This window comes from Balaenoptera musculus, chromosome 17, assembly GCF_009873245.2.
Source record: "Balaenoptera musculus isolate JJ_BM4_2016_0621 chromosome 17, mBalMus1.pri.v3, whole genome shotgun sequence".
Taxonomy (NCBI): Eukaryota; Metazoa; Chordata; class Mammalia; order Artiodactyla; family Balaenopteridae; genus Balaenoptera; species Balaenoptera musculus.
In genome coordinates, this window is record NC_045801.1 from 12,751,349 (window position 1) to 12,773,157 (window position 21,809).

At 44.2% G+C, this 21,809-nt stretch overlaps 1 long non-coding RNA gene across 9 annotated transcripts in view; it reads right to left on the minus strand.

Moving 5' to 3' along the window:
- The window catches only part of LOC118883392, a 378,475-nt gene extending 372,172 nt beyond the window's left edge, over window positions 1–6,303 (minus strand). For 7 of the 9 annotated variants that reach the window (XR_005017002.1, XR_005017010.1, XR_005017009.1 and 4 more), the window contains exon 1: window positions 6,095–6,303. This is a non-coding gene — a long non-coding RNA (uncharacterized LOC118883392). Of the gene's footprint in view, window positions 1–4,826; window positions 5,113–6,024 lie in introns of those variants that run through there. The other 2 variants (XR_005017001.1, XR_005017004.1) reach the window with 2 other exon arrangements.
- Window positions 6,304–21,809: the final 15,506 nt, after the last annotated feature.

Below are 21,809 nucleotides of genomic sequence, written 5' to 3' on the forward strand. Positions count from 1 at the left end.
ACACTACCCTCGAATACACTGTGAATGTCCTCAGTTTATTATGTCTGCTGTTCCCAATGTCTACCCCGGCTGCAATGCAAGCACCATTCGTGCAACATCTTTCTTGTTCCTTTCCGCATCCCCAGCACCTAGAACCCTGCTTGGCACAGAGTAGGCATGCAATAAGTATGTGTTGAATTGACGAAAATGAATAAATGAATGAATGAATGAAGCCCTCAGCCCTACAGAGTTTACAATTTCAGGAGAGAAGACAGATATATGGTGTATCAGGTAATGATTAGTACTGTCTCAGCTTGCTCAGGCTGCCATAACAAAATACTACAGACAGGGTAGCTTAAATGATTGAAATGTATTTCTCACAGTTCTGGAAGCTAGGAAGTCCAAGACCAAGGTTCTGGCCAATCTGGTTTCTGATGAGAGCTCTCTTCCTGATTTGTAAACAACTACCTTCTTGCTGTGTCCTCACACGGCCAGAGAGAGGAGGCAAGCTCCCTGGTATTTCTTCTGATAAGGGCAGTAATCACCTCACAAGGATCCCATCCTGATGACCTCATCTATCCATAATTACCTCCCAAAGGCCTCATCTCCAAATACCATCACATTGGGGGTTATTATTTCAACATATGTATTTTGGAGAAACACAAACATTCAGTCCATAACAAGTACTATGGACAACAGTGAGACTCAGGAATGGAAATACGAGTTAGGGAGGTTGCTATTTTATGAGGCAGCCCCCAAAGGAAGGCAATACTTATAAATATAGCAACCACCACTTACATAGTCACTACCACATGGCAGCCCTGTGCTAAGCACCTTACATCTACTAATACAGTGGTGTCAGGAGTCGGTGTAGTTTTTGCCTGCACTGCCTCTATCCGTTCCCCAGCTCCCTGTGGGGACCACCTTGTCCTCACTGTGTGGCTTGGATAGAATGGAAACTCCAGGAGGACAAAGATTTTTGTTTCTTTTCTTCCTTGCTGGATCTCCGGGAGCTAGAACAGTGCCTGCCACCCAGCAACTGCTCAGTAAATGAATGGCTCAACCAATCCATCTTAAACAGAGTAGCAAATGTTAGGGCCAAATTACCAGGGAAAGGGAGCCCTGAAGAATAACCAATAATAACAATCATTTTTATGTCTTCCTCAAGAGCTTACTTCCGCCATGCTAAGTGCTTTGTATCATCCTTGGGAGGTGGAAACTATTCTCCTCTCTGTGCAGCAGCGAGAGCTGAAGTAACCTGCAAAAGCAGGCTGACGGCACTTCCCTGGTGGCACAGTGGTTAAGAATCCGCCTGCCAATGTCCTGCAGGGGACATGGGTTCGAGCCCTGGTCCGGGAAGATCCCACATGCCACGGAGCAACTAAGCCCATGCGCCACAACTACTGAGCCTGCGCTCTAGAGACCGCGAGCCACAACAGCTGAGCCTGCCTGCACAACTGCTGAAGCCCACGTGCCTAGAGCCCGTGCTCCTCAACAAGAGAAGCCACCGCATTGAGAAGCCTGCGCACCGCAACAAAGAGTAGCCCCCAGGGCTCGCTGCAACTAGAGAAAGCCCGTGAGCAGCAACGAAGACCCAACGCAGCCAAAAAAAAAAAAAAAAAAAACTATATGTATATTTTAAAAAGCAGGCTGACACCTGAGGGGCACCCTCTGATTCCTGTCCTTTCTGAGACCTCTCCCCATTTCTATCTTTTTCTTACATCTATTACCCAGTGTTTTGTTCAGATGCTTGCAAAGAACACTAGTGAAGTCACTGCCATTTTATGATCTATGTAACCAGAATGTTACCTTTACACATTAAAACGTATTCAGAAACCACCACTCCAAGCAGCCACAGGAAGTAATAAAACCCAATAATTGTAACAGTAATAATATTAGCCAACTTTTGCTGAGCACTTACCAGGAGCCCAGGCGCTGTGCTGAACGCCCGCCAGCTGTTCATCCCCTATTTCCTCCTCACAGCCACCGGTGAAGCTGGTGCTTTACCATCCCCGTTTCATAGGCGAGGAAACAGGCTTACAGAGGTCAAGTAACCTGCCCCAAAGGAACCCAGGTCTGCACCGCCCCTCAGGCGACCCAGGTGCCTTCTGCGGCTTTCAGTCTCCCTTCCTTTCTACACTGTCCCTTCCCTCAGGGCAAACCCTCTGCTTCCCCCCGTGTCGGGCTGTTTCACATGTAAGAAGACAATGACTGGAGACCGAGCATCCTTGTTTCCTTGAAAATAAAGCAGTTCTTGACAGCCACCTGATCCAACAGAGTCCCAGGGCTGCGTGAGCCACCAGATGAAGATGATTGCCAGCATCCCCCGCCCCTTCCCCACCCCCTGCTGCTCCCAAGAAATGCAGGGTCCAGGAGGGAAAAGAGGCAGGTAAACAAATAACCCTGGGGCTCAGATTACCCACCAGGCACCAGCAAAACAACACCCCATACCCCTGCCTGCCCCCCTCAAAAAAAAGAGGACGAGAAAATAAAAGAAAAACATTCAGAATTCTGGAATTAAAAAATGACTGAGACCATTTTGGCCTCGTGTATGTGAATCTTGTGTTTATGGGCTGGCATTGTTTTTGTTTTTAATGACAGGGTTGGGAAAGGGGCCACCACAATCCTTGTATTGTTAGGGCTGCTACAGGACCAAAACACACCCAGGAGAGAGACAGGTACTCAGATAGTTTGGGGGGCGGGGGCAGGGGATGGGGGGGGAGGGTATGTGATCATTTGCAGAAAGAGCTCTGTCTCCCATCTGCTCTGAATGTTCACAGTGATTATATGCTGGTCACAAAGCCAGGCAGGACGCCTGGATGTAGCGTTTTGCAAATGCCCATAGATTTCACACCAAGACTGAGGCTCTGCGTGGGCCCCAGAGGCCCCGCTCCCCAGACCCCCGTCCAGAATTTTCCAAACACTGGAGCCCTCCTCCCATGGCTTCTTGACCCCAATGTTAGTGGAACAGGCCGGCAGCCAGAGCAGGCAGTGTCTTCACACAAGGTTTGGGGTTTCCATCTGTGCCAGGCTGAGGAGGGCAGACTGGAGAACACACCTGACCCTCCTGCTCCAGGCCGAGAAGCATTCTTTGCTTGCTTTTAGTTTCACTGTCCTCTAACTTCTAGGAAGAGGCCCAGGGAGTCAGATGGCCCAGGTCCAAATCCCAGTGGCTCTGCCACGCCTTAGCTGTGTGACCTGGCGGTGAGGGTAGGGATATTTTTAATCTCTCTGAGCTGTGGGTTCCCCATCTGCAAAATAGTGATAATAGTAATAATACTACTACCTTATGTGATGGTTGGGAGATTAAATGAGATAACATATCTAAAGCATTTAGAACTGAGGCTGGCCTGTAATAAGAACTCCATCACTGCTAGACTTTTTATCATAACTGCCTTGATGAGGCTATAGGGAGCATGAAATGGGAAGAACATGCTTGGCCTGATATACGATTTCAATGTTACTACAGAAACTACTTCTATTATTGGGACTTCCCTGGCGGTCCAGTGGTTAAGACTCCACACTTCCACTGCAGGGGGTGCAGGTTCGATCCCTGGTGGGGGAACTAAGATCCCACGTGCCACATGGCATGGCCAAAAAAAAAAAAGAAAGAAAGGTATTATTATTATCATTTACTATTACTGTTATTAGATCCTTAGATTACTGGGGACCAGAAAAATGGAATAGATAGAGGAAGAACCCGTCAAAGAACCCATTTTAGCAGCATTCTCCTGTAAGGCCTAGAGTTTCTGAGGTTTTCTAGGGAAGGGGTAGAAGTGACCACCAACGGAACTCATCCATGGTCAAAATTATTCCACGTTGTTGCTCTGTTTCCATCTTGAGTCAGGGTCTCCCCCCACCCCGCAGACACAGAGTATATAAAGGAGGAGTCCTGGCCTCGTAAAGAGATTACAAACCAGCATCCGGAGTTTAAAAAAAAAAAAAACAAGGAGAATGCCATGTCTCCAGCCAACTGGGAAAGGAAATACAAAGTAACAAGCTTGAGCATCCAGGAGGCCATCTGACATCTAAAACACACAGTGAAGTGCAGCCATTCGTTAGCAGGCCTGCGGCTACCTCGCCAAAGAATATGGACCATCAACTATCCCAGGTCCTCACTTCCGCAGGAAAGGGTCGACACCGCCACTGGTGTGACCAAATTCAGAGAGAATCACACAAAGAGGAATAAAGGAAGGCTGCCTTATCGTCCAGGAGGTTCTTTAGTTGAGCTGTCTGAGAAAAGTGTCCATCCCGGGCAGGCAGAAGGCCCTGGGACACAGACTCCCAAACCCAGCCTGCCTGCCTGCCATTTAGGAGGAAGGAAAAAAAGCTAAAGCACAAGAGATCAACTGGATATGGACGGTGAGAATTCAACGGGTTTCAGACCAGCAATCACACAAATCAGTTGCGGGGCTGGGTGGGGGCGGGAGGGGGTGGGTTCTGATATTTCAGAACTGAGAAGAAGAACTCCCTCTTTCCAGTCCAGAAAAGCTCCAGCCCTGGACAGAAAGGACAAACCGGACAGCATGGGGGAGGGACGGAGCGGAGACGGAGGAAGAGAGAGGAAAAGCAACCAGAAAAAGAAACTGATTTCTTCTACTTTTCAGGGGAAGCCTGGTTTATGCAAAATTCTGCACTCAAAGTCGGCAAAGCAACAACAACAATAAAAGCCATGCTTAACCAGGCAAAACAAAAATGTGATCACGTAACAGATCCCCCCGGGGAGTTCACTGGGTACAGCATTATGACCTGCCCTGCACCCACCGAGCCTTTCCATCACCAGACCCATGCATGGAATTCCAGTCGGGCCCTCGTGCCAAGGCCTCAGACCACGAGGTACTCCTCACCTCCAAGATGTAACTGCTCCCAAACAGTGGAGACCAGGCCACGAGGCTCTGCCCAGCCAGCGATTCTGTGTTTGTTCTTCTGCTGCTTCCAGGAAGGTTTTTCTCCTAATAAATCTTTCAGGAAGTCCCACTCGGAGTTCAGAGGACCCATACAACCCCCTTCTCCACTGGTTAGAGCTTTAGAGAGATTCGATGTGACCACAGGACTGTGTCAAATGAACAAGCCTCAACTTGTCACTGCCAGTATGCAAAAGAGGCCTGCGACACCCTATGACAAGCAGCAGAGCAGATGCAGTCCCTACCTCCTCAGGGCCCCGCCCAGCCACCGAAGACAAACACACGTTTCTTCAGGGTTTTCTCCAGCAACTAAACAGCTCCAGTAGCCAGGACGCCAAGTGGTGGGGGAACGGAGGGATGAGACGGGGCTGCCAGCCTCTCTCTGGAGAACAGAAGACCAGAAAGGAAACACCACAACCTCACCCTCTTCTCCCTAAAACCCCTCACAAGGGATTTCCTCTCTTCTCCCAACTTACAGAAGGGCCTGAAGTCAGGGGCTCGAGTGAACACAAGAATATCCCATGCCTGCCAACTATCAGGAAAATTCATGGTGTATCCACGCACCGAACACATGCAGCCTCATGGCTGCCCTTCCCGAAAGTCTACACTCCGGACCACAAACACTGGCATAAATAAGAGCACATTAGCCTAGGGAAGATAAATCTAACCAAATCAACAATCCATGCCAAAAGAATTACCATGATAGGGGTGTGAGGGCCCCGGCAAATCAGTAAGTGCAATGCAAAAGCAGAGAAAGTTTCAGAAAACAGAGTTGCTGAGTTTTCGGAAATCACCTTGTAGGGGTTAAGGGGGAGGAGATGGTCAAAGGATGGAGGTCGCATCTTATGGTTCACAGACCTCTCGGTTAGCAAAAGGGGCCTCCAGACCGTCTCTGCGAATCCGAACCCGTACCGATGGGAGGGGGGTCTATGTTTGGAGGTTAGATAATAACACACCTTTCAGCAAGAGCACAAATCCAGAATTATCTCACTGCAAGGGCCATTTGATGTCACCCTCTTCCCCTCCCCCCACCCCCAAACGCCCAAACTCGCTGCCAGTCCAGAGTCTGGGGATGAGAAAAGTGCACGGTGAACACACACATTGGCATCCGAAAGCCCCTTCCTGCCGTCCAGTTACTCACCGCGCATCCCGACCCGCAAGGCCGAGGCTTCCGAGTTTCCAGAAAGGCAGAGGACAGAATTCTAACTTACTGGAAGGTGGATCCAACCGCGTCTCCGCAGGTCACCGGGGCCGCCAACAGCCTTTCGGCGTGGAAATCCACTCAGGGGGCTCCGGGCGCGTGCCGGGGCCCATCCTCGCTCGCGGCCCCTCGCTGGTCCTCCGGGTCCCGGCCGCCTGGAGTCCGCCCGGCCCGCGGGCCCATGTGCTCGGCGGCCGCACGCGCTCGGCCCGCTGGAGCGCGGGGCTGGAGGGCGGCCCGTGACGTCACGGCGGCTCGCGCTCCGGGCTGCGGGGGAGGGGAAAGCGCGCGCCGCCCGACTGGCCGCGTGCGTCCTCGGCCCCAGCGCTGCCCGCGCCCCCGAGCTCCCCGCCGCCCGGCCCGCCGCCCCGCGAGCCCCTCCGCCCGTGGCCGGAGCGGCTGGGGGCATCTTGCCGCGGAGGGCCGCGCCGGAGGCGGGGAGGGCCTGGGCCGCCGGGGGCCCAGATGGCGCGGGGAGGGCACGCTCCGCACCGGGCTGCGGGTCCTGGCCGCGCTCGCGCCGCGGCCTGAGGGAGCCAGCTCGAACCCCGTGGTGATGCCCATTCACTTGCGTGCAGCGGTTTCAGCAGTCCTGTTCTCTGCCTCCCGCCCCGCCCCCAGGGGTCCTGGAGGCAGAGAGTCTTCCCACTTGCCAGATGGGGAAGGCGAGTTTACTGAAATAGGTGAACCAAGATCCTCTGAGATGGGAGTACTTCGCGCAGAAGACCCCTGGCTTAGCTCTATCCCTAGTGATCCGGACGCCTCCCTGGGTACCACCAGCATCTGCGGGCCTGGTAAGAGGGGCTCACGCACCTTCGCACCTCCTTCGACGTCTCCAGCTGTCCCCCAGGGCTGAGGTTGACAAATCCATGCAGAGGGCCCGCTGTCTGCACCAATCCCTCCACTCCGGAGTATTAAACTACCCCTGTGAATGCCCAGTAGTCTCCCCCAAAGGAACAAGAGAACTCTGGCCTCCTGCGGGGAATGTGTTTATCTTGCTTTCTCTACAAGAGCCCAGGACCGGACCGAAGCAAGGAGCTGCCTCCGTTCAGTCCATCATCTATGGAGCACTTAGGGGAACCGGGCGCCCTGCTAGGCGATGGGGATACAAGCCGTAGAAGGAGGTCACAGTCCGGTGAAAAGATAGACACACAAGTGTGTGATTTCAACATTATGGAAGCGAAGGCTGCCTCTCTGTCCCCCACCCAGTGCCTTACCTCCCCTTTCATTTTAACCCACCCAGCGGCCTTGGGCCCCTCCCTCCCTCCCCTGTCTTATGCGGTTTCTCCTATTCCAGTGGCTTCTTCCGGAAGTGAATGGTTCTCCTCTCTAGAAAAAAAAAAAAAAAAAAAAAAAAAACTTCAGGTGATGCTCCGTGTTCCGCCTACTACACAGATTCACTTATAATCACGGAACACTTGTTTTGTGCCTGGCTTCCTGCGAGGGTCTGGACAGGTAGGTCTCTGAGCTCCAGTTGTCAAACCTCAGCATCTGTATAGGCATTGTAAGGAACTATGAGAATTTAGCCCTTTCACTGCTTAAAAGTTCTCCCTGGAACTGACCTCTGTCACCCCGGGGGAAGCCGGTGTGCTCCTGCTGGGTGCCCACAAGCCAGGAGAGGTCCAGCTTCCAATAGCAACTTCAATTCCATTCCCTGAGACCCTAACCTGCTATGGTATCCTTCCTGTTAGCTGTCTGCCTTGGGGCCTCTCCTGGCTGAAAAGATGCCTTGACCCAGGACTCATCAACCTTGACCTTGACTCTGCTTGCCCTCCTCTCTGGATCCCTGAAGCATTAATCTTAAATTCACATTTTTCCTTTTTTAAAATTCCTGTTTAAAATTTAAAAATTTCAGAAAAATTAGAAATAAAATATCTTAATATTCCTACCATCCAAAATTAACTATCAATTACATTTTGGTGTACCTGCTTTCAATTGTTTTTTAAAAATCGTTTTCTTCTTGCAAAAGGGGTACAATACATGTACATTGTAAAAAATTAAAACTATGTAGGAAAATATAGAAAATCAAAGAAAATCAATATTTTATCAGCCAGAAATAACTTTCATAAATATTAGATAAATCCCAGACACCTTTTTAAGCATATTTATTTATTTATCGAGATAGATAGATGCAGGGTTGACAGAAAAAATACATTTATTTTTAAATCTTAATACCTTATAGTTGCTATTTTTAAATTTAAGTTATTTCATTTTCTTTTTTTTTTTTAAAGAGTGAAATAGAGAGAAAGTCTTTTTATTTATTTATTTATTTATGGCTGTGTTGGGTCTTCGTTTCTGTGCGAGGGCTTTCTCTAGTTGTGGCAAGTGGGGGCCACTCTTCATCGCGGTGCGCGGGCCTCTCACTGTCGCGGCCTCTCTTGTTGCAGAGCACAGGCTCCAGACGCGCAGGCTCAGTAATTGTGGCTCACGGGCCTAGTTGCTCCGCGGCATGTGGGATCTTCCCAGACCAGGGCTCGAACCCGTAGTCTCCTGCATTGGCAGGTAGATTCTCAACCACTGCGCCACCAGGGAAGCCCCATTTTCTTTTAATAGAAGACGAGGAAGCCAACGTGAAGCTGAAGGAACTGTTAAACTTTAAATCTTTCTTTACCAGGTGAGAGATATTGCTTCCTAAATAATTCAGCAACCAACGTTCAGAAAAGAGATGAGGAAAAAGAGGAGAGTGAAGTCATGGTGTTTTCTTTGTAGATCTCTCCATTTTATTTATTTATTTATCTATTTACAGGTATTTCTCCATTTTATTTATTTATTTATTTATAGGTATTTCTCCAAAGATGACATACAAATGGCCGACAAATATGTTAAAAGGTGTTGATTATAGATATCTCCATTTTAGAAAACAGGCAACTCCTTGCTCCCACCTGCCCTTACTTTACCTCCTTCATCTCTTAGTTTTGTTATTGTTTTTAAACTGCCACCCTCCATTCCATAACTGAAATGCCCATGCTCGTTTAGTACTGGGTCTACAATTATACAATTTCATGCTCATGACCAGTCTTTCCCTTTTCTGCATCTGCTTCCTTATCTACAGAATCCATGCATTCCCTTATTACACATTATGGAGCCCCGATCCGGTACCAGGCACGGACTAGTCCCTGAGACTCTGTGGGCAACAAGACAGGTAAGGAACCTGCTCTTGAGCGGCTTACATTCTACTGAGAAAGGACAGACAAACCAGCAAGCAAAGGAACTTCAACAGTGATAAATGGTACTGAGATCGTAAATCTGGGTGAAGAGCTAGAGGGGGAGGGGCAGGCGGGGAACTGACTCTAGACCATCTCAGCTGTTGGGGCAGGAATCAAGTGTCTTCAGCTCACCATTTCATCCACAGCTACAGCTCGGTAAATACACGGAGAACCAATGAGTGAACGAATGAACGGACATCCTGGATCTGGTGGCAGCAGAATGAGAGCGGAAAGGTGCCAGGTAACTGATCTCTCTGCTCTTATAGCCTCTAGGTAGTCTCTCCAGGGAGTTCCCTGGCGGTCTAGTGGTTACAACTCCGCGCTTTCACTGCCAAGGGCCCTGGTTCAATCCCTGGTCAGGGAACTAAAATCCCTCAAGCCACGCAATGCAGCCAAAAGGAATAAAAATAGTCTCTCCAGGTTTACCTTAAGAAGGAGCAGATTTCTCCCCACCGCTCCCAGCCACCTAGTATCTCACTGTCCCTGTCTCCTTAGCTTTTTCTTTCTCCTAGAATATCCTTCTTTAAGGGTCACCTGTGCTCTATCTTTTGTGGCTTGAGCCCAGTGTCTCCTCTTCCATGAGCGGTTCAGAGAATACTCTAGGCTGCATCTCCTTCTCCTGGTAGGACTCATGGTCACGTTGGCACCAGCCCCGCCTGGCAACCTCCAGTGGTTAGTGAGTCAACCTCGCCTCCCTCTTCAGCCTCTGAACGGCCCTCAAGTGGAGACTTTGTTTCAACCCTCATTCGTCAAGTCAGACAGGGAAAATGAGGCCCAGAGAGCTCACTGGTCTTGACTAAGGTCAGACAACGAGGACGTGGCAGAACCAGGACTTAACACCAAGTCAACTTGCCTAGGTCCCCGACAGCTCACCTGCCTCCTGGTGAAATGAAGCCAGGACGGGTTGTATTTCAGGCAGCAGAGATAGAGAAAGCAGGTCTCAATGAATGGACACTTCTGGAACCACACGGATCTTCGCTAGCCTGTCACCATCCCAACAGGGATGGAAAGAACATGTAATTTGATGCCAGAAAGACCTGAGTTTGAATCCAGTAGTTATCAGGTGACCCTTAGTGAGTTGCTTAATCAAAGTCTCAGATTTTAAAACATTGATTATTTTAATTGTGGTAAAATACACATGACATAAAATTTATCATTTTAACCATTTTTAAGTGTACAGTCCATGTTGTTGTGACACCATCACCAACTCTAGAACTCTTTTCCTCTTGAAAAACTGGAACTCTATAGCCATTCAACAATGACTTCCTATTCCCCCCTCCTTCCATCCCCTGGCAACCACCATTCTACTTTCTGTCTCTACAAATTTGACTACGCTAAGCATCTCAAATAAGTGGAATCATGCAGTATTTATGTTTTTGTAACTGGTTTATTTCAACTTAGCATAATGTCCCCAAGGTTCATCCACGTCATAGGAAGTTTTGAAAGGTCCTTCCTTTTTAAGGCTGGATTATATTCCATTCTGTGTATATGCCACATTTTGTTTATCCATTCATCAGGCTGTGGACATTTGGCTTCCTTCCACCATCTGGCTATTGTGAATAATGTTGCTATGAACATGAGTGTATAAATATGTCTTCAAGATCCTGCTTTTAATTCTTTGGGGTATACACCCAGAAGTGGAATTGCTGTATAATATGGCAACTCTAGTTTTAAATTTTCTAGGAATCACAGACTGTTCAGGTGTTTTAAATAAACTTTTTATTTTGGAATAATTTTACATTTTCAGAAAAGTTGCAAAGATAGTGTAGTACCTTCCCTTATCTCTATCACCCAAGTCCCATTATTATTAACATCTTACATTACCATGGTACATTTATCAAAACTGAGAAACCAACATTGGTATTATACATTACTAATAACTAAAGCCCAGACTTTATGTGGGTTTCACCAGTTTTTCCATTAATATCCTTTTCTGATTCAAGGACCGCATCTACAATACAAAATTATGTTTAGTCAGTATGTCTCCTCAGTCTTTTCTGGTCTGATTCTTAGACTTTCCTTGTTATTCATGACCTTGGCAGTTTTGATGATAATTGGTCAGGTATTGTATGAAATGTCCCTCGTTTGGGGTTTGTCTCATGTTTTCCTAATGATTAAGTCTTAGTTTTTTCATCAGTAAAATGGGGACATACCTATTTCACAGGTTATGTGTAATTAAATGAGCCATCATAGTTTATGTCTCACCAACATTGATACCTAGATTGCCTGGTACACTAAATTCAGCTACTTTTTGAGAATCTTATGAACTTTGATCAAAACTGATCATTTAGCTGCATTTAAGTCAGTAGTTTAAAACCCCTCTTATCAGCGAAATGCATCACAATGAGATATCACCTCACACCTGTTAGAGCGGCTGTCATCAAAAGGACAAGAGATAACAAATGCTAGCAAGGATGTGGAGAAAAGGGAACCCTTGTGCACTATCAGTGGAAATGTGAATTGGTTTGGCTATTGTCGAAAACAGTACAGAGGTTTCTCAAAAAAATTAAAAATGGAACTACCGTATAATCTTGCAACCCCACTTCTGAGTATACATCCAGAGGAAATGAAAACAGGATATTGAAAAGATATCTGCACTCTCATGTTCATAGCAGCATTATTCACAATAGCCAAGATATGGAAACAACCGAAGTGTCCATCAATGGATGAATGGATAAAGAAGACATGGATATACACAATGGAATATTATTCAGCCATGAGAAAGAAGGAAACCCTGCTATTTGTGACAATGTGCATGGACCCTAGGGGTATTATGCTAAGTGAGATAAGTCAGACAAAGACAACTATTGTATGGTATCATGTATATGGAATCTAAAAAATATGAACTTACAGAATCTGATAGTCGAATGGTAGTTACTAGGGGCTGAGAGGTGGGGGAATTGGAGAGATTTGGTTAAAGGGTACAAACTTGGCAGTTAGAAGATGCATAAGTTGTGGGGATCTGATGCACAGCATGGTGACTATAGACAACAATACTGTATTGCATATTTGAAAGTTGCTAAGAGACTAGATCCTAAATGTTCTAACCACAAAAAAGAAATGATAATTATGTGACGTGATGGAGGTGTTAGCCAACACTAGGGTGGTAATCATATTGCAATATATAAGTATAACAAGTCAACACATTGTACACCTTAAACTTAGAAAATGTTGTATATCTATTATATCTCAACTTTTTAAAAAGTGACTCTGGGGAAAAAAAACACACTCTTTCTCTTTACTAAATTTCACAGAGGACTTGTTTATATCACAAATGAATCACTCAAGCTGCAGAAGATTCTTGACCTGTATTTTGAAATAATAGTTAATCAATAAATGTAAGGAGGAAATGTGCACGTAGGACTTTCCTTCTGGAGAAATAGTGTCCTTATGAGTTGGTTCAGAATATGGGCTCTGGAGTCAGACAAACCTGAGTTTGAATCTATTAGCTGTATGACTTTGGGCAAATCCCTTTAGCTGTTTGTGCCTCAATTTCCTCATCTATAAAATGGGTCCCAAAAGAGTAGTTTCATCACAGAATTGTTGTGAGAATGAATTGAAACAATTCACATATAGCATAGTGCCTGGCACTTTGTAGGTACCTGAAAGATATTAGTGCTTATTAATTTCAACAAGGGTTGTCACACAGGGCTCATTACATATCTTTATAGTTTTCAGATTTTTTTTCTGGTTAGTAAAGTACAAATGAATGTTTATTATGCAAAATTTGAGAGTACAGAAATGTAAAGGACACCAAAATTGTTCATAATCCCACTACCTGAAATACCTATTATTAACATTTTGACTTATACTATTTCAATCGTTCTTAAAGGTATGCTGAATTTAAGCACATGAATATGATTTTGTTTCTTTTCTTCAAAATTAGGATATCACATATGCTTCTTTATAACCTGCTTTTCTTTAACTCATCTTCATATCCTGAACATTTCCCTAGGGCATTAAATCTCTGTAATTAAATATGCTTTCAAATACTTGTTTAATAATGTAGCATGTGCATCCAGCATAAGAGATTTAGCCCTTTCTCTCTCCCTGAACAATTAGACTGTTTCCAATCAATCATTCTTCGTTAGGGAGAAAACTGACATGGAAATTCTGGACATGAGCCTTACTGGGAACTTCTATTCCCTTCCATAGACTCCATGTTCGGAAGTAGACTTGTGGGGTCAGTGAGAAAGGATTTTTGAAACTCTGCCCATTGACAAATTTTTCATCGAAAAGTTTTACCTGTGAGATTGCACATTTCCTTCCATCCCCCAAACAGCATTCTTTTCTTGTGGGAGAAGCTTTCCAGTTCAATGGGCAAGAAAGAAAGAAAAAAAGGAAGGGAAGAAAATAATTGCATGTCAGTTTTGTTTTAATGGCATGTTGGATTATTACCAAGAATGAGAACTCCCATATGTGTTTTTTGGCTCATTGCACATTTTTTATGAACATGTTTTGCTCAGACCCACTGCCCATTTTTCTGTGGAGGTGTTCTTTTGCTTTTTGGTATTTGTTCCCCAAATTAAGTTCCTTTTATTTATTTTTTTCTTTTGTTCTTTTTTTTTTTTTTAATAAAAGTAGCTCACTATAAAAAAAAAATCAACAAATATATCACCCACCAGCAATAGCTATTGTTAACTCTGGGACATATAGCCTTCTAGATACTTATTTACACACAGACGCCCTTCTTTCCGCAGGAAGATAGAATCACATGATATACATTATTTGTATTCTACTTTTGTCACTTAATAATACATCACAATGGTCTTTCCATGACAGTACATATATTTCTACAACATTACTTTTTTTGTTTTTTATAAATTTATTTATTTATTTATTTTTGGCTGCGTTGGGTCCTCGTTGCTGCGTGCGAGCTTTCTTTTAGTTGCGGCGAGCGGGGGCTAGTCTTCGTTGCGGTACAGGGGCTTCTCATTGTGGTGGCTTCTCTTGTTGCGGAGCACGGGCTCTAGGCGCACGGGCTTCGGTAGTTGTGGCATGCAGGCTCTAGAGTGCAGGCTCAGTAGTTGTGGCGCACAGGCTTAGTTGCTCCGCGGCACGTGGGATGTTCCCGGACCAGGGCTCGAACCCGTTTCCCCTGCATTGGCAGGCGGATTCTTAACCACTGTGCCACCAGGGAAGTCCCAACCACATTACTTTTTAACAGTCTTAAAGCATTCCATTGTAAGTTTGTATCATATTTTACTTAACTAGTACCTTATTGCTAGAAATTCATCTCACTTGCAAATTTTCATTATTAAACGCAGTACTACTACAGACATCCTTGTGACTAAATCTTTGCATATGTCCTCAATGATTTCCTTAGGGTAAATTCTCAGAAGTGATTTATGAGATATTAATACTTCATTTGCTATATAAATTGCAAATATTTCTCCCAGCTCTCTCATTTGCTTTTTCTTTTTGTTTGTAATGGGTTGCTTTATGAATACTCTTTAATTTCAATAAGCTCATATCTACCAGTCCTTGAGTGTGTGATGTGTTCCTATTGTTTTTATGTTCAGGAAGTCCCTACCTATCCTGTGATCACATTTATCCACTGTTGAGCATATTTTGGTTGATGCCTAAATAAATGTCTATTCCACCCAACAATCAGTGTAAGTCTAGAATGTCATTCTATCTCCCTTGCTAGTGATCAATTCAGGAATGGACTGGCTGATCCAATTCTATACAACAGCATGTGAAAGGAAAGCTACTGGGGAACTGCAGTGAAAACTTAATCCTAAGGGAGAGATGAAAGAAGGTATCATTTCTCTTCTTAGGTTAAAAAAAAAAAAAATACATTTCTTTGTTGTTTAAGACAATGGTTACCCTTAGGAGTGCTTTTGGCTGCAGGTAACAGAAAATCCTAGGAGAAGTGGTTTAAACAAATAAGAATTTATATTTCCCACGAATCAGTACTCTGGAGCCTACTTGGTATTAGTGCAGTGGCTCATTTGTAGCTCTCAGGTGGCTGTTACAGCCTTAAGCATCACGTCTGTGGTTAAAGCAGAGCAAAATGAAATGAACAGCATCAGCCAAGTCTGACCCTTTTACCAGAAAAAAAGCAAGTCTTCCCAGCAGCCCTTGGTAGATATCCAGTCTCATTGGCTGAAACTGTCACATGGCCTCTGCTAGCTGCAAGTGAAGCTACAGTAGCTAGTACTTGGTTTTTCCAACCTCCGTAGCAAAAGCAGCAAAGCAGGAAGGGATAAGGAACGGGGTTGTGTTAACCAACGAGCAGTGTCTGCCTTACCAGTTTGAGTTGAGGTTTCTGCAGTTTGGAGAACGTCTTAAATAGAAGACCTGAAACTTTTTTTTTTCTTCCAGTTGTTTTAATAGTTTCCTTTTAACTTCTTAACTTCTTAATCTGTCTTAAATTGAGCTTTCTTAGATGATAGAGTTCTGGAACTTTTCCTTGCAGGAGAGAATAGGAACCTTGCTAGTAACTTGAAAATGCACATCAACACAGAAAATCCTGAAAAGCAATCTGAATGCTGATGTTCAGAAGTCTGTGCTAAAAGCCATGTCCTCAATCTTACCTGCAAGGTCAGGACGACAAGGAGATCTGTTGCTGAATTTCATCCTTGACCGGGTGATTTAGACTCTTCGGTTCGAGTTTAATGCTCCTGAGTCTTACTTAAGTGGTAGAGTTCATTCCCTAACTCGCAAGTTAGTCAATTCCAAGCACAGAGACATTTCTGTTTGGTAGCTGTAGCCTCTACCCACAGACCAAGTCAGGTGCCTTCCTCACGAGTGAGGTCTTTAAAAGAGATACTAGGTTTGAGATACTAAAGATGACTCCAGTAGACAAGAACTGCAAGGAAACAAATCAGCTACCGTTTAGCAAACATCTAATCTCAGTCAGCTATGGTATGTACCAATATGTATATACTTTCTGTATCTATTTTCATTTTTTTGAAAACTCAGTGCGGGATACAGTGAAGCGAGGCATAGTCTTTGGACCAGAGAGAATCTGCAATGGGATCTGCAGTGAACTTTTAATAACTATCTATCTGACTTGGGGCAAGTCTGAATCTCAGTTTCCTTATCTGAGCAATAAAAATAATAAAATACCTACTTTTCAGCATGTTTGTGAGGGTAAGATAAGATAAACTCTGGGAGGTGGGCTCCGTCCCCTCATGTAATGAAGCTGCCTGGTCTGTATGTAGCACTTTTATTTTCTAGATATCACTTCTGGGTATATACTTGCTAGTACTATTTGATACTTTCTTATTTATTTATTTATGGTTTATTTGTTATCCTCACTCCCCCGTCACTGGAATGTGAGCTCCAAGGAGAGACTTTGTCTGTCGTGTTCACCTCTGTATCCCCAAGGCCTAGCACATAACAGGTACTCAGTAAAACTTGTTAAGTATTTGTACACTGAGTACAGAATCAAAGGTGGAGTCTCACACATAGTAAGTGCTTAGTAAATAGTAATTCCCTTCTACTCTTTCTCCAATACCGATGCAGTAGGCTGTTTTGAAATAAACCCCATACTCAGCATCCAAAAGCAGGGTCTTAGTTACAGGCTTGCTAGTGTAGAGCTGTGTGACTTTAGTAAATGACTTCCCCTCTCTGTGCTTCTGTTCTGATTCTTTATCTGTATAATGAAAGGGCCTAAGGAGACGATCACTTCTAGCTCTTCCACAGGGTACAGTTTTGTGATTCTGAACGAGTTGCAACCTCTATAAATAAGAAAGACCACACCTTTTATCTTACTTGTCCTGTCAGAGGAGAGAGGACACCTTATGGAGAGATCTGCTCCCGTGGAACCTGGCCTAGATGAGCAACTGCCAATGACCAGACTGGCATGGCTAAAAGAGACCTTGGAAAATTTCCAAACCAATCTCCTGTGTGTGCATGGGCTCTGAAAGGTGAAACTGACCTGCCCACAGTGACACAGCTAGCTAGTTACAGGCCAAACCAGGGCTAGAATTAGATTTCTCCCAAAGTCCCTTTCCTCTACTGTATATATGCCTCCAGGGTACTTCTTCATTTTCCTGCATGTGCCTCTGCCTTTTATCTGTCCACTGGGTTTCAAGCCATTTGAATGCATATCATTTCTCTGTTTTGGGAGAAATTAGGGTGCTCCAATCTACACAGTTAAGGGAAGTCAGAAGAATGGTCTCCAAATCATTTGAATGCATAGATATCCTTTCTCTGTTTGGGGAGAAGTTAGGGGTACTCCAATGTACACAGTCAAGGGAAGTTAGATGTATGGTCTTGTGTGGCACTTATGACTTGATTCATGATTAAACATTAGCTAATGTTTAATCTAGGCACATGTTGTCCCTTCCCACCACGTTTCCTTGGCTGTTGGTTCAGTCCTGATTCTTGGGGGTCACCATCTTCCTGTCATTCTTGGCTCCTCTACACTTTATCCACCCCAATATCTAGACTCAATGGTCTTTCAGGCTCAAGGGTCCCTGGAAAAGTAGAATCTTTTCCTGTCAACATCCTAGGTCTTTGTACTTGGGTGTCAGGTCAAAATGGGTTACCTGGCATCTACAAGTCTTTCCAAACTTGTTGAACACAAGAAATCAATGCTGTGTGGTCATGACGCTGAACTTGGAGCCAAAATGACCTGATTCCAATCTGCTTCTGCCACTCTCCAGACACATGATGAAAAATGTTATTGACCACACAGATCTTCAACTTGTATGTGTATGTGCGTGTGTATATATTTATATTTATATATAAACATATAAAAACATCTATTTCTCAGAGTCCTACAGTGGGCTAAAGGAGGCTTTGTGGGTATAGGTTGTGGTACAGTGTTCGGCACACAGTAAGCTCTTAATAAACATTGTTAAGAATTATCAGTACTTAAACCCTTGGCCTGTACCTATCTTTGTCAGTGTCTCTTAGGTTTCACTTGTAAACTAGTGGAACAAACCCAGTAGAGGGATAACAAAGATTCTGTCCTTGACCAAACTCTAGCCAGGCTCTGCTGAGCTCTCTTCTCTATTAGACCTTAACCTTGGACCATAAAGGCTTGAACAAACACTAACATAGTTTCTAAGAGCTCAAGGCAGTACCCCTAGGATGACCCTAGCCCTACTAAAAGTATCAGCCTGAGAAAATTCAAGCCTGCCAAAGAATTGACTGCTTGTTCCAGCCAACACCTGAAGATAGGGCCCCTGCTTCCCAGCCTCTGTTGGGAGGGAAGGACCCTAATTTCAACAAGCACCCGTTAGCAAACCCAGATGGGTTTCACATGGACCACCACCCCTTCCACTTCCCAATTTTTGTAATTTTTCACTTCCCTGGTTCTACTGAGTCCCCGCTCACCCCCTCCCTTCTCCTTCCTTCTCCCTTTAAAACACCCGGTCACCTGTGTACAAGTCAGAATGGAGCTCAGCTCTTCCCCTGCTGTCAGTAGTTACTGAATAATACTTGTTTTCACTGCTTTAACTGAAGTCTGACTGTGTTCATCTTTGACAGTAATAGTCCCCAGCAGATGATCAGATGAGCTGATGAGCTCATATATGGGACAAATTGTTTTCACAGCAGAGTGTAAGAGCAGGGTAGACATTTCCAAACCTAGCATGTGTATTTAAAGATTCTGCTAAGACTTGACATATGTCACACCCACTCATTTGTCCATTGGTCAAAGTAATTAACATGGCTGAGCCCAAAGTCAATGGGCACAGAAGTATGTTCTACCTATAGCGATATAGGGCAAGAATGGGGAGAAGATGAATAATGGTGAACAAACACTATGATCTATTAATCTATCATGGCCAGATGCAACAATGAAGATATAACAGTATTATTTCATGAATCCCAATTTTGCATTTGAGAAAATGTGTTCCAGAGAGATTAAATCTTGTCCAACTTCTTAACTGCTGGTAAGTGACGGAGCCAAAATTCAACCCAAGATCCATCTGACTTTAAAACTCATGTCCTTTTCCTTGCCCCTCTCTTAATAGGGTCAGATCACAAAAAGACTTGTTCAATGTATTGTGAGTTTGTTTCTTTTTCCAGAAACCAGAACAAAAATAAGTCTGAGCATCATTACATTCTCACTCCCATTTCTCCTACCTTCCCATGTGTGTCTGAGGTTCTCCATTCCTCAACAAAGGCACCAAGATGCCATCATATGCTTAAGATGACTGCCTCCTACATGAAGCCAGACCAGACACCTGAAGGCAGGCTTTCGTCCTCTGGGCTCCTTTCTGCGTCACGCGGACCTCAAGGATAGCGGCTAACACGTTGCATTAGGATCATGTACTGAATTTTCTGTTTCCTTTTGTAAAAATGATGATACTTAGCCAGGTTTTAAAAATCTATTTTGGAGGTTGTCATGCATCCCTTTGAGCAATAATGAAGACTATGAGTCCTCCACCTTGAAGTCATATACCTGTGCCCCCAGTTTTGTGGGCCTGTGGATTCTCAATGAATAATATCTGCCATGGGCCGTGGGCTGCAGAGGCACAGGGACCATGTTTTTTGCACTTTTGTTTCCCCAATGCCCAGAACAGAGCTTAGAAGCCCAAACATGTTAATACATGGTCAAATAAATGTATGGGTGAACTAAGGGAGAAACTATAGCAAAACTTACATAGAGCTTAGAATGCGCCAGACACCCTTCTGAGTGATTTTTGTGGGTTACCACATTGAAGTCTTACAACAACCTGTGAGGTTAACACTATTATTATCCCCATTTTATAGAAGAGGAAACCAAGGCACCAAAAGCTTCAGTGGTTTGTTCAAGGTTACTCAGCTATTTCTATAGTCCATAATTGTAATCGCTAGATTTTGAAGAAAGAGGCAAAAACACTGTAGAACACTTTAGTTTTTTTTTTAACTTAGATTCAGCTAATATCTTTGGAGGGCCTACTATGTGCCAGGCATTATGCCAGGTGTTTCCAGCTCTGAGATTGATGTTCTCTTTCCTCCAGCCTCCCAGGTAATCCAAGCCAGGTAGAAGATCTTGTGAGCTTTTGCCCCACTGTGAGGTCCTGACTGAGCAATTCTTGGTCCAGAACCAGAAGCACAGGTTCTCTTAAACAGAAGCATTTCCTTATAAATGGCCAAGATGCATGGGGTTGGTTTATCACCTTTTATAATGGATTGACATCAACCCTAAATATCGTAGGCTGGTTGGACTGGCCCATCAGCTATGCAGTCTTTGATGTTTTGATCAGCACAGCTTATCTAGGGCAAACAGAACGATGCGCCCATCTGTCATTGGTCTAACACAAAGAGGCTGATTGCTTTTAAATTGTCATCATGGAATTTCCTGGCTGCTGGGAAAATTACATATAATAAAGACAGGGGTTGTAGTTAAAAGGCCAGAAAAGAGGACATTTGGATTCTGCTCCTACTATGTTATTGGATTATACACTTGCTACTTCTGGGTCTCAGTTTCTCATCAGTAAAATGGGAGAACTATACAGAATGATCACTAGAGATCTTTAAAGCTTTAATAGCCTGTGAGCATTTGGATTTATTTAACACTGAGCCTCAGCAATGTGTCAAAAACTAAAGAGAGACATGAGAAATTGACTCAGTTTCTTTCTTTGTATTCATTCAGCAAATACATTTTTTAACTTTTTATTTTATATTGAAGTATAGTTGATTAACACTGTTGTGATGGCTTCAGGTGTACAGCAAAGTGATTCAGTTATACATATATACACGTATCCTTTTTCAAATTCTTTTCCCGGTTAGGTTGTTACATGATATTGAGCAGAGTTCCCTGTGTTATACAGTAGGCCCTTGTTGGTTACCCGTTTTAAATATAGCAGTGTGTACATGTCAATCCCACACTCCCTAACTATCTCTTCCCTCCACCCTTCCCCCTTGGTAATCATAAATTCGTTCTTAAAGCCCGTGAGTCTGTTTCTGTTTTGTGAATAAATTCATTTGTATCATTTCTTTTTAAGTTCCACATATAAGTGATATCATACCATATTTCTCTTTCTCTGTCTGACTTACTTCACTCACTATGACAATCTCTAGGTCCATCCATGTTGCTGCAAATAGGATTATTTCATCCTTTTTAATGGCTGAGTAGTATTTCATCATATATATGTACCACGTCTTCTTTATCCATTCCTCTGTCAGTGGACACTTAGGCTGCTTCCATGTCTTGGCTATTGTAAACAGCGCTGCAATGAACATTGGGGTGCATGTATCCTTTCAGACCATGTTTTTCTCCAGATATATGCCCAGGAGTGGGATTTCAGGGTCATATGGTAGCTTTATTTTTAGTGTTTTAAGGGACCTCCATACTGTTCTCCACAGTGGCTGTACCAATTTACATCCCCACCAACAGTGTAGGAGGATTCCCTTCTCTCCACATCCTCTCCAGCATTTGTTGTTTGTGGATTTTTTGATGATGGCCATTTTAACTGGTGTGAGGTGATATCTCATTGTAGTTTTGATTTGCATTTCTCTAATAATTAGCGATGTTGAACATCTTTTCATTTGCTTCTTGGCCATCTGTATGTCTTCTTTGGAGAAATGTCTATTTAGGTCTTCTGCCCCTTTTTTTTTAAATTAATTAAT